This window comes from Macrobrachium rosenbergii, chromosome 48 (assembly GCF_040412425.1).
Source record: "Macrobrachium rosenbergii isolate ZJJX-2024 chromosome 48, ASM4041242v1, whole genome shotgun sequence".
Classification (NCBI taxonomy): Eukaryota; Metazoa; Arthropoda; class Malacostraca; order Decapoda; family Palaemonidae; genus Macrobrachium; species Macrobrachium rosenbergii.
The window spans coordinates 26526475-26538974 of record NC_089788.1 but is presented as its reverse complement, the minus strand read 5'-3'; the positions used below and the strand labels follow the sequence as shown (position 1 = coordinate 26538974).

General features: G+C 35.7%; 1 protein-coding gene across 43 annotated transcripts in view; it reads right to left on the bottom strand.

Moving 5' to 3' along the window:
• LOC136831307 (echinoderm microtubule-associated protein-like 2) overlaps nucleotides 1–12500 on the bottom strand; it is a 370899-nt gene that overhangs the window by 112230 nt on the left and 246169 nt on the right. The gene's annotated exons all lie outside the window — the stretch shown is intronic.

The window sequence follows — 12500 nt, the reverse complement described above, 5'->3', positions numbered from 1 at the left end:
TAGCAGACTCTGCAGCACTCCAGTGTTTCCGTTTCCTTCGTGGATTTTATCTTTTATATATATATATATATATATATATATATATATATATATATATATATATATATATATATATATATATATATATATATATACATACATATATATATACTGTATATATATGTATGTGTGTGTGTGAAATTTAGCAAAATATCAATCAATCTCTTAGACACACATCATTAAATGTGAGACCATGTGACATTTAATATCTCCTTTTCTACAAATTCCAATTTTCTTTGGTTTTCTTAGTACATCTAGTCACTTGAAAAACAAATCCTCGTACTTAATTGCTGGTTAAAAATTTAATATTTAGATGTGTATGATGTTATCGAAATGTATCGGAACTAGCCTACGAATAAAATCAGTAGACCTACACGATAATCTTTTAACATACAATTAAGTATGGGTATGTATGTGTGTGCAAAATTGAATGAAAAACCTACCTGTCTCAGAGTAAAAATTAACGCAGCCATATAACTTTTATGGATACAAATACACGACAGGAATATTTTTCAACTACAACGTGGCAGTAAAGCAAATTGAACTGAGTGCGAAATATAACACAGTGCTCTAAAAAACGTGACAGATTCCATGTTACTCTCAGCGGAGAGCGTATCACGTTACGCAACAAAAAAGTTTTGACAATGATTTGTGACAAGTTTGCATATAAAGTTGCAGCAATTTTGCGCCATACTGGCATATTTTGGGATCAATATAAAAGAATCCAGTTAATATAGTGCGACAGTATTTCTCTCTCTCTCTCTCTCTCTCTCTCTCTCTCTCTCTCTCTCTCTCTTACACAGAACATCACATCATTCCAAAACTTAAGTAGGACATACAGATTAATGTAAATTGCAACTCTTTGCCTTTCTCTGTTTCACTCTAAGAATAACACTGTATCTACTTTCATGTGGAAATAGATGATTATGTTAAAATGCAGATTCTCTCTCTCTCTTTCTCTCTCTCTCTCTCTCTCTCTCTCTCTCTCTCTCTCTCTCTCTCTCTCTCTCTCTCTCAAAAAGTATTCACGGACAAATAGCCTACTGCATAATCTAACAGGCTTACAGTATACAAAATATACGTATCAGGTCAAAATTCTCTCTCTCTCTCTCTCTCTCTCTCTCTCTCTCTCTCTCTCTCTCTCTCTCTCTCTCTCTCTCTCACAAAATCCTGAAATTCCAAACGTCCCGAATAAACATTCGCCACTTTCGAGGATGTCACAAATGAGAATGTAAACATGAAAATTTTCTGCATAAATTTTGATATCTGCCTCATCTCCATCGTACGGGTGGCGGATACATGTTAGGCTTATTTTCTAAAACGAGAAAAAGCTTTGGAGTTCTCTCAATACTATCTGTGCTATAATGGTAACCTTAATGCTAACAGCGTCAAGAATTATTATTATTATTATCGTCGTCATCATCATTATCATCATCATTACTACTTCTACTAATAGTACTACTACTTCACAATTCAATTCTTATTTGTTTCCTGACTATTAATAATTTGACAGTTTCATAAACCGGCAGCGCAATAGCACCGTGAGGGGTGAACAAAATTTCCAAAGAGCCTCTGAAATCATTGCAGCCACTCTCTTGCTCACCAACTCCGCTTGGGAAAAGAAAAAAAAAATCCGTTCTTGCAATGACTACGAAGAGGATTACAATCATTTCTTTCCACATTGCTCAGGTGAACTTCACTATAATTAGAAGATACCACTTTTTCATTATTATTATTATTATTATTATTATTATTATTATTATTATTATTATTATTATTATTATTATTATTATTTTAGGGAAAATGGCAGATCCTCCAAAACTACGGTGGATGGTTCCTGATTGCATATCTAATAAAATAGAAGGTGGAGTTTTCAGCACGTATTTCATAATTTGAAATGTTCTGTAGTTATTATTATTATTATTATTATTATTATTATTATTATTATTATTATTATTATTATTATTATTATTATTATTATTATTATTATTAGAAGAAGAAGAAGAAGAAGAAGAAGAAGAAGAAGAAGAAGAAGAAGAAGAAGAAGAAGAAGAAGAAGAAGAAGTATCAATTGCGATATCTGTAATCTTTTTGCAATCTGTAATTGTAGATACAATTGTTTTTATCAGTAATGCCGTTTAAAATAGAAATGCCACAGCTGCTACAACCACTTAAAGCAACAACAACAATAGGAAAAATAATAAAATTAATCATAATAATGGTAATACCACCGAAAACGAACAATTTCAACTAATTCCCCCTCCCCCAAAGCGCAAAGGAACACGTTTATAACCAAACGGCATAAAGACCTTGCCAGTATTTACACTACATACTTTCACCCTCACTTAGCTAATGTTGACTTGAACAACGAATGAGCTTTTGACAAAAGGTCCCACCAACATTTCTGATAATAGAAGCCGCCGACGGTAAGGTAAATATTAGTCTTTGACACTGACAGTCATTAGTGTTTTGTTAGATAATAATAATAATAATAATAATAATAATAATAATAATAATAATAATAATAATAATAATAATATTATTATTATTATTATTATTATTATTATTATTATTATTATTATTATTATTATTATATGTTTTGTTAAACAAAATGGCAGTTTCAACAGCATTTATTTTATATAGTAAACGCTCAATTCGTCTTATCGAATTGCGCGTTTACTATATAAAATAAATGCTGTTGAAACTGTCATTTTGTTTGATAAAACCTGTTTTAAAGAGTCTTTTTCCTATTATTATTATTATTATTATTATTATTATTATTATTATTATTATTATTATTATTATTATTATTATTATTATTAAGCAAGACCAAAAAGGCCGGTAAACTAAAACTCGTGTCTATCCCAAAGGATATTTGAAATCATTATTTATACGTTTTTAAGATTCAAAAATAAACATTTTCAAAGTACGTATGAAATGTCTTGTTAACGAAACAAGTCAAAGCCAAAAACCGAACGGAAAGGTTGTTAAATTACATAAACTCTCTCTCTGAGGTTAAAATAAGCGATGCAGGGTGTCATTGAGATATGTCCACTGTAATTCGAAAGTCACGTGGAAGTGGTCTCTTGTGAAAATGTGAGAGAGGGAGGGAGAAGGACAGAACAGCTCAAATTCTGAGCTTATATTCACGACATAACCTGGTGATTGTATCAAGATATTCATGTAAGTCATTATTATTATTATCATTATTATTATTATTATTATTATTATTATTATTATTATTATTATTATTATTATTATTATTATTATTGAGAAAAAACTGTCAGATTTAAATGGAAAACTCAAGGGGATAACTTTGCACTTATCACCTCTAGCAAAAGGGTCAAGTATTATTTTACCATTATCATTATTTGTACGCATTTATGGCCCATATAACCCTTAGCGGGTTAAAGAGTATTTATTGCGATCCCCACCTCGTAATGATTTTAATGACGTCTTACTTTTGAATTTCGGACTTGCATTGTAGGAGACCGCAATAACATATAATCATGCAATTCTATCTTTATAGATTATAATTAATATTGTTTTAACTCTCACAACCTTGCAGCCTTGCTAGGTTGGTATCTATAGGTTTGGATCCGGCCTGCAGCCTGTCTCCTGGGGATCTGACTCCAACTACCCATTTTCTTGGGATTCTATCACTCCTAATTATCTTTGTTGTGCCCAGCAGCAAACTTTCCTGGAGAAAGCCCGGTTCGAGGCTTGGGCATCTAAACCTCTCCAGTATCTTCCTGAGGTCCTCTGGGATTAACCCCAGCACTCCCAGTGTGATAAGTAGTACTTCTAGTCTCCTTACTTGCACTTTCAGATCTTATTACTGTATCTTCTTTTCTCTGGCTTTGTCCTTAAATTTTGTGTCCTTAGTATGGCTGTACCTATGGAGCCTCGATGGCTCGGTCGGTAGAGCAGCAGACTTGGACTTCAAAAGAAGTCTGTGTCGCGGGTTCAAATCCGCAGCCGGCCGGTCAGAGGGGCGGACAATTTGCTATCCGTTAGACACCCCGGGATTATGGTAATCAACGGATAGGTTTGCTGAAAGCAAATGGGTGTTACAGACTAATACACACACGAACAAAGCCACTCCAACATCCTCTAAAAACATAACAGACGCCTTACACGTCTCGAACTGTCAGCCTAACCACTCACGTCTCATCGCTGCTGGGAGAAAGGGAGCTGGGGATTTACAAATACACGTGCTACCGGGGTCTAAGATGTCAGGCAGGGCAGCCAATCGAGGCTACGGCCTACCCAAACGCCAAATCAGTCCTTCAAAGAAGGCATCGTGCTTACCCCATATGAAAAATGGGAAAAAGCACGTTAAAATGAAGAAGAAGAAGAAGTATGGCTGTATCTATCTGAGATGCCCTCTGAGTTTCTTTATTTCCCAAGGATTGTTTTTGAGCCTGTATTAGGCTACATGGTCAGTCTTTACATCATAATATATGTGTACCGTGATTTTTTTCTAGGATTTTTTCGGTTATGTGGTTGTACCTCTTGTCTGTAAATGGCAGGCTATTTTCTGTGCAGATCTTCCAGTGCAAGGTCTGAGCGAATGTCGTGCCCACCCCCCCCCCTCTCTCCCCTTGTATTCACTTTGAACTAATGCGGGTCGTTCTTTTATGATGAGGGTGAGGGTCTCCGTATTCCGTTCGCATTTGCAATACATAAGTGATGTTGGTATTTGGTTATCTTTTTTATTTTGTATATAATGTGCACGTAGTGTTTGTTCTTGTGCTGCTTTCGACACAACTTCAGCATCCTTTCACAGCTTTCCCTTAGTCAGCCATTGCTAACTGCCTTCTGCCCTGAGTCTGATTTGGTTCTGGCCATGCAGTTGCTTATTTCCCAGCTTCTCTTTTTTTCTTTGGTTTGTGACCCTTTCCTGGTAGGCTACTCGTTCGGCTCTTCGTCGACAGAGATGAATTTTTCATTCCAAGCTGATGTCAACCACTCATCTTCACTGTGTTATTATTATTATTATTATTATTATTATTATTATTATTATTATTATTATTATTATTATTATTATTTTAACTTTCTCTCTCTCTCCCTCTCTCTCACAAACACGAAGACATAATACTGCACATACTCCGTTTTAGCAACACTCCTGAGAAATTAGAAAGAAGAAAGAAACTGGATCTCTCTCTTTCTCTCATCACAACGATGAAGACCTCGTTCTTTCGTCCAGCCTGTGATTACCATTAACCAACTGAGCGGTCGTTATCTAAAGGACAACGCCCCTTCCCTTAACACTCCTTAGGGCAGGAGGCGTGGAGGAGAAGGAGGTCACTGGATGACATCTGATGCGTCACGTACATGTGGGAGAGAGAGAGAGAGAGAGAGAGAGAGAGAGAGAGAGAGAGAGAGAGAGAGAGAGAGAATTTCTGATAAAACAAATTTACCAAGATCGTGTAAAAATCTAGTGAGCGTTGACTACCACATGAACATCTTTTAATGATTTCAACTAGGTCGAGTAAGGAATACATTGTCAAGGCCCTCTCGTTTTCAAATATATGATTGTGTGCATTTTGACGGAATACTGATCACTCACGTCTGTTGTTTTTTCTCCCCCCACCCTTCCCCACCCCAGATACGACCCATAACTGCAGACTATTGGCCAGGTAACTATATGGCTGATTACATCGGCCGACTCATGTTGGATCTTAAGGAAACAAACTCATGCCGTTCCCTCCTTGTCAGGTTCAGGGATCGAACGCTGGTCTATTTAGGTGTGAGCTGTACTCGCGCTAGAGATGATATTGTAAATGGTTTCCCGCAGAAAGTTAAGGATTACCTAGCGGAGGTCCTTCCGTTTACATGGTACATATTTTGATGGCACAATGAACACTCACCTCTCTCTCTCTCTTTGCGATCCACAGCGACCGATAAAAAACTACTGTACACATTTTAGGTATACACAGACATACTGGGATTCAAGACATGCCCATACCGTTCCCCCTCGCCTAGTTAGAGAATCGAACGATGGCCCTTTGGTAAATACTACAACAGTCATATACAAATCGACAAAACTCCAAAATATTAAAAATGATGGTTTCCGACATTGTTATAGGTAAGCCTGGCTGCTCAAACACAACCTTTTACGCCTCATACAATGTGTACCCAAGAATCAAATTCCCTTACACTAGCAATCGAAGATGCAATCTAATTTACCCAATACACATCCAGGGAATTTCACCCACAACTTCCTATACCACAAAGATCAAATTACTCTTTCCCCAATTTACTTCCACATTCCAAGGAAAAATCGCCCTTGTCAGCACATACCATAAAGGCCACATTTGACGTTACAAGATGAAAAATAGTGAAGGAAAGAAAGGCCTAAGCAGAGATGATCGCGACGAAAAGCGTGAGGTGACTGGGGAACCAGCTGGAGATTGCAGACGTCCTCTGGTTCGGAGCAGAGATGTCGCAGGATGCTGTTGGGGCCTCAACACTTCCATTCGCAGATGTTCCAAGAGGGCCCTCCAGGAAGAGCAAGATTGAGCAGGGTCTTCAGTTATGAATGTCACATACAAAAACAATCGATCAAACGAGTGTATGGCAGATCAAAGAGTAAATGTACGAAACGCATAATAATAAAATATTTGCATTCTCAACACACACAAAAACACAAATACACACACACACACGAATTGTCATAAATGTTAGCAAGTTTCCTTAACATGAAATCTTAACTTTGATCCATATTAATTTCTAGATGCTCTTGCTCCTCATAAAATACTCTTTCTGGCGTGGCAATAAAATTACAGAGTGAAATGACGAACTTGGGTGAGGGAAGGCGAGAGGAGCGGTGGGGAGGGGAGGAGATGGGTTGAAAAAGAAGGTGAAGAAGGAAAAGAACTTCTACAGAATAAATCTTAATTCGAAGAAAAACCGTCCTAGCTCTCGCGCTGTTCTGAATCTCAAACGACAGTGACCTGGGGGAGGAAAAAAAAAGAAGGGCAAATGGAAAGGGAAGATGAAAGGGAGAGTCTTGGAGTCACCTGACCCGCAGCCTCCCCCATCCACGATGAAACAATTTTCCCACGAAACAACCTGTCGTCACTCAAGCTCATTTAAGCCTCACAAAAGTTTATAAGGACGCAGAGCCCATAACATAATAAGCAAATTATGGCCCTAATGGAGGTAGGCTCTTTAACGTCACGACAGCATGAGGGAAGGACAAGAGAAACAATATAAAGGAATGTTTTTCATCTTGGTATCACATAAATTAGGGCGTAAATCTAAGGGTTTTTGTAGACTATTTAACAAGGCTTGTGAGACGTGATAATCCACAACAGGTAAGAAAACTCAGCAATCTCCAAGTGACAGCGTCGATAATAAGTTTATAAAGGCCGATGGGACGGGCAGCACGATCTTACCTATGGGCCGATATAACAACGTCAGACACAAAGATTGGGTCAACAGAAAGACCTTACTCCCGAAAAACAAGGTTGTGGAGAGATTTCCGAAGCTTTAAAGTTCCAGGAAAAAAGAAGGCACGCAACTCGGAATGATCTGATGGATGTTGCAAAAAGCATTTTGATGTAGTTTCCGCTGTAGTTTCATTTAATTTTTGACTTCGTCAATACGACATGTGGCAGTTTATTCATACTTCGTGAACGATACTGCTTTATTGAAAAATCCACTTTTTCTTAATATGACATATTATTAATGTCATTTTATTAATATGACATTAATATTATTCTTTGTTTGGTAACCAGATTATGTGAAACAGCAGTACAGTGCAGTTTCTTTTTACCAACAACATACACATTTCAGTTTTATTTTACCAAATCTACATACCCGCATTTCAAGCTGCTGAAAGAAAGGGCGTTATCTTTGACAAAACATACGTACCGGGGTCTAGATTCAGGACTGAGTTTAGACCAAGACTTCAGCAGTAAAAGTCCTTCAAAAGCATCGATTACAAAAATGGGAATAAAAGCATTAAAAGAAAAGAAAGAAAGAAAGAAGAAATCTATCACTGAGTCAAGACTCATCATCATCATCATCATCATCATCATCATCATCATAATAATATTAATAATAATAATAATAATAATAATAATAATAATTATTATTATTATTATTATTATTATTATTATTATTATTGAAGACCATAAAAACTGTCACGTTCTTTCAATATTTAAATAAAATAAGATCGTATTATTAGCAAATTTGTAAATGTAATTTCTTTAAGTATCTTTATTGCCCAGTTTTAACACAATGGGTATCAAATTAATATTATGGAATCGGTATGTACACAATATTTTTGCCTCACTAGAAATAGATAATGAAGACTCTCCTTTCATTCCTAGATGCCATGAACTCTGAAGGACCTTCCATAAAATGTACATTGGAAAAGAGCCAGGACAACACCCTCCCCTCCACAGATGTATCAGCAGAAAAACACCAGACGGGCTTTATAGTGTACAGTAAACCCGCACATATAGTTCCTATATTCTTTACTTTTCCACCATAACTCGAACACCAAAAAAAAAAAAAAGCAGCAAGTCATTCTTTAAGAGGCCACAGAACTATGTGATCTAGCTTATTTAGACAAAGGGATAAATTTCATAAATATGTGCTCTCTTGCTTTACCGTATCCGACTTGGTTCCTGGACCATGTTCTCAAAAAAGCTAGGAATATTTACAATTTACAAAGCGAAAAGGGAACGTGGCAGCTTAAAGACAGAAAATGATAACGTTGCCCTGTCAAAAATGACCCTATCACATTAAATCAGAAGTCACCAAAAATCTTGGGGATAACCACCATAATTTGTTTTGCATTGCCCAATAGCGTTTATAAATCTCTTTGTAAAAACAAAACTGGGAAAATGAAGGAAAAAGCCGTGTACGTGATCGGTTGTAAAAATTGCAATTTGGCTTACGTGGGGGCACGGTCTAGAACGTGCGTAGGTGGAGACCGGAAGAAATCTCAGAAACGCATTGGGAGCACAAAAGACAAAGAGCCGTTAACGTTAATTACTTGAATCTTAAGTGTAGCAAACTTTTATACAAGAGCAATGATGTAAATCGCCGTAGGGTTAAGGAGGGGGTCTTAATTAATTCAATAACAGCAGTGGCTGGAAATAACATTTTTATTTCAGCTACTGTTGGTACTAAACTAAATAAGACGCCCTCCGCAACCCGGCGGCGCCATGTTCTTAGAGAAACAACAAACTCTCCACAGTCGTCAGGGAAGGTAATAACTCAGATTTATATCCTGGATTAAGGGGAAGCTAAATACTTGAGCATCTTGACCCACACCCAGGATTAAGCCCCCCACTGAGCTGCAGATGGGCAGCACAACCAAACAACTAGACTGGTCAAGTTGTCAGGAGATCTAGCAGAACTTGATATAAATATTCTTTCCCTGAAGAATTTCTGATTTACTTACATTTCTCTGACAATGACGACAGTAGCCCTCGTAAAACTTGAGGATTTTGAGCGTATCTTTACCAATATATCAAGATTTACATTCAAGAAAAAGGGGTATTATTATTATTATTATTATTATTATTATTATTATTATTATTATTATTATTATTATTATTATTATTATTATTATTATTATTATTATTCAGAAGATAAACCACATTATAGGGAACAAGCCTACAGGAGGCAATAACTTGAAATTCAAGCTGCCAAAGAATATGGCGTTCATTTGAAAGAAGTTACAGAAGATATTATTATTATTATTATTATTATTATTATTATTATTATTATTATTATTAACAAACTGACTGTGCCGTCAAAAACTGCATCGCACTTGATATGTGGTAACTATATAACGTTGCTATGTATTTTCTTGTTAAATGTTCTGAAATATTTTAGCGCCTATTTTATTAACCTTGGACAATCTGCGTCACATACAAAAAAATAATCACAGTATAGGTATATACAGTACATTCCTTTTTGTACAAGAGGATTATTATTACTTTAACATGCACTTCCACGCTATTAGGAACAAGCCATAACGACCGTTCACTCCCTACACAAGTTTCCCAATAATATTCCGGTGTCTGAAGAAAAAGTCGAATCACGAAGCAGGACAAAATATAATAAAGGCATAAAATAACACAAATAAATCCCCATACAGGGAAATGCCGATTTTCTTGACCTCTGATTCCTTCGTCGGTTCTAAAGTCCAAACAACATGAGAACAATAAAGAACACACTTCAAGGGCAAATAAGGTTTTGAAAATATTCCAATCACTTACAAGAGTTTACTACGAACACTTGGTGAATGATTATGCATTTATGGACATACTTTCGGAGAAATTCATTAATATTCAAATACAAACTTATGGAATATTTATATACACAAACACACACACACACACACACCAGACAAACTGGGATGAAAGTATAGCTCACTTAGAGAAAAAGTAAAGAATATATTTTGCTAAGTTTCAACCAGGACAAATCCTTTAAAACTACTTTCTGTTCTAAGTGATCAGTGGAGGCCTTCTGTGCAAGAAATATTAAAAAGCACTAAACCCGCAACCTATTTATTTTCTCTTTCAAACGTGTGTAAATGATTGCTTACCAAAGCCGTCGTGTTCTTGATTGCAGTACCCTTGTCTGTTTGTTACAACCACAGACAGTTATGAGCGAGTTTTCAAGAACATTTCACCAAAAGGCCACTCAAAAAGAAATGGATCTTTTGGGAGGCTAAACTTCAAGAGAAGAGAGAGCTGGGGAGGTTAGCGCGGTACAATGAATTCGTTTCTCTAAATTAATCCTGTTTTCTAGGGTCTCGTCGGGTACCGAAAACGACTCATACCTACACCAACTAAGAATACTCCGTAGGCAGTATATTGAGGATACATCCATGTCTGTATTGCCTATTTCCACTTTTGACCCCAGAAATTAGGAGGTTGCCCTTTCCGTGTGGAAGCAGGAAGGGGAACTCAGCACCCTGTCCCCTTATCACTTTGGTCCTAAGTTTTTATAAAAAGCAAGGAGGTTTGAGGATACTGCTAACGGATCTACTATTAAATACGCCAAGCGACACCAAATTACGACCAACGTCAGAAATCTGGTTTGAGCGATAACTGGTCACAATGATAAATACAGCCAACGGGGAAAGACGACAGAAAACTGTTTAGCTTAAATTAAAAATAAATCAATCATTCAACAGTGTTAATAACAGCACCATTACCATAGTATCTCAACTGAGGCAAAATGTATTAATTCTTTGGTCATCTAAAACTAATTAACGACCTTCTGGCTAATATACAGTCTTCGACAAACAAAAGATAGTTGGTTGTCAAGCATAATACTATTTTTTCTGTTCTTAACATTTTTAGCTTTCTTTTTTTTTTATTCATTTTCTCAGATGAACTCTACTGTCTCCCCTATCAAAAATTCTTTTGTTTTATTATATAATTGCTACTTGTTTCCTATTCTCTCAATTATTCTTCAACGTCTTTCCCTTGAGTTATCCATAACTTCCTCCTTATCCCTGTAAATTGCCTATTTAAGTGAGATCTCTTCTTTCTGTATTTCCCTTTACCTTCTCTTACTTCCTATTGAGCACTATATTCTTTGGAAGCTTGCATTTCAAGTCAATGGTCCCTTTGGTGGGCTTGTTCCATATGAAGAGGGTTCATCTTATGAATAATAATAATAATAATAATAATAATAATAATAATAATAATAATAATAATAATAATAATAATAATAATAAATACATATTTTCCACCTCCCTTACCTCAATATTTTCAATACTTTTAGTCCTCTTTCTTTAGCTTCAGTAATAAGTTTCTCTTTGACCCTCCCAATTTCTTCTTTTTTCCAATCGCCAGACTTTTTCTCGTTCACATTTCTTTTATCCTTGTTTTCTTTTAGTCAACATCCTCTCAAAATAAACAAATAAAACTGTAAAATGAGTTATTTTGAGACTGCACATACCAGCTGCTTATCGGAAAGGTTTCAATATCCAAATATGGAAGAAGGAAACGGAAGGTGGTCGACGATCGTGCAACGACGCACATGAGATTTCATAAAAAATTATAAATCATAATGAAGACGCCTTGGTGACCACATCAAGAACAAGAAGATCTACCCTCTTTTTTCTATTCCACTACCTTCAGTTTCTGTATCAAAGCGTCATTAGCATCCTCACTTCGTTCGCCCGGCTTGCCGCCACCCAGTCGACCCAGACGCGAATGGGCATCCGCTCTACTGGTAATAAGGGTAGTATATATATATATATATATATATATATATATATATATATATATATATATATATATATATATATATATATATATATATATATATATATATATATATATATATATATATATATATATATATATATATATATATATATATATATATATATATATATATATATATATATATGTGTGTATGTATTATATGTGTGTATACATTAATATCATATATGTGTGTAAAATCATTAATTC